This window comes from Ambystoma mexicanum, chromosome 5p, assembly GCF_040938575.1.
Source record: "Ambystoma mexicanum isolate Mex_15411 chromosome 5p, UKY_AmexF1_1, whole genome shotgun sequence".
In the NCBI taxonomy this organism is placed as follows: domain Eukaryota; kingdom Metazoa; phylum Chordata; class Amphibia; order Caudata; family Ambystomatidae; genus Ambystoma; species Ambystoma mexicanum.
The window spans coordinates 1100404876-1100406730 of NC_090930.1; positions in this window are offsets into that span (position 1 = coordinate 1100404876).

Here is a 1855-nt window from a genome sequence, read left to right on the forward strand (position 1 = left end):
TTTGTTTCCCGCCCACGGCGGGCAGGAAATTCGCGGGTGGAGCGCATCGGCTCCCCGCGACGGCTCCCTACGACAAGGGATTCACTCGTGAGTGGAGCGCTTCTGCTCCTCACGCAAAAGTGCGTGAGTGGAGCGCGTCGGCTCCTCACGACATTTTCCCGCCGACAGTGGGCAGGAGATTCGCGGGTGGAGCGCATCGGCTCCCCGTGACGAACTATTACAGAGAAAGGCTGTGCTTGTGAGTGGAGCGCATCTGCTCCTCACGCAGAAGTGCGTGAGTGGAGCGCATCAGCTCCTCACAGCGTTTCCCGCCAAAGGAAGTGGCACCAGTGGGTGGAGCGCATCGGCTCCCCACAGCATACAAGGTACACAAACCACATAGACTTTCTGTCACTTTCAAGTCAAGCTAAAGGAAACACGTAGATATTGTCACTCAAGCTTCCACACACAATTAGTGCACAATTGTATTCACCTGTCATGCTTGATGATTCATCAGAGGAATCACTAACTGTACAAGTAACCCCTGCCAGATCAACTCGCACAGGCATGACGGAAGGCCTAATAACTCAGCTACCCCCCAATTTTGACCTGAGTGACACCAGCACACTGGGACCAAGGTGGAAAAAGTGGGTGAGGGATTTTGAAGTGTGTCTCAAGGCGGTAGGGCCTTTGGAGGATGAAAGGAAACACAGTTTGCTCACCCATGCCATAGGATCAAATGTGAGAGACATTTTGGATGAAATTCCTGAAGATGACATAGACACCTACACAAAATTAAAAACAACCCTAACCAACTACTTCACGCCACACACGAATGTGGACTACGAGCGTCACCTTTTTCACACCACTAAACAACTAAAAGGTGAAACAATGGATGCATTTGTGATGAGGTTAAGAATAAAGATGAAACATTGCGATTTTAACAACTACTCGAATGAAGAAGCCCTTCGCTCACAGATTATTGTAGGATGTGAAAGCAGTGATTTCAGAAAAAGGCTTCTACAAAAAGCTCGAAATCTGGAAGAGATTCTACGCCTAGCTCGTTCCGAGGCGGCACTAACAGCACAGGTAGAAGGTCTTGATGACATCACCATCATCCACGGGAAGCATGAAAGTTTACACAAACTTGAGAGTAACACCAAAGGAAACACAGACCCATTCTGTTATAGGTGTGGACATGAATATCCTCATGAAGGCATCTGCCCTGCCATGGGTCAAATCTGCTCTGCCTGTGGAGGAGAAAATCATTACAAAGCTGTATGTTTCATTTATCGCAGCAAAACCAGAGGGAGTGGAAGGAACAGACGCCACTCACCAGAAAAAGAATTTAGGCGTATGAGTCCCAATCGTGAGTCACACTACCAGAATGACACATCACGCCGCCGACAACGAGAAGAACTGTCAGAGAGAAGACAATCAAGACCCACACATGAGTGGCGCGACAACAAACTTTCATCTTCCGGGCGGAGAAGACGCCCCCGACGATATGTCAGGTGTCTGGTGGAACAATCACATTCTGACAGCATCTCCAGCACCTCCTCAGAGGACAAACCCAAGAAGGAATCAAATCCACGTAAAGGAGAACCAAGGATAAAAGGCTACCTATATGCACTGGGAAACCCTACAGCAAAAGAGAATAGCCCCACTCTCATCATCAATGTCAACCAAGTGGCGGCTGAGTTCCTAGTCGACACAGGAGCCACTGTGAATGTAGTGAGTGAGGAAGTGTACAACAACATGCCAACTGCGCCACGACTACAACCAGCGAGAGCACTCATTTTTCCATATGGCTCCAAGACGCCACTACCTTGTAAAGGCTTTTTCATGGCATCATGTCGATACAAAGATCACGTAA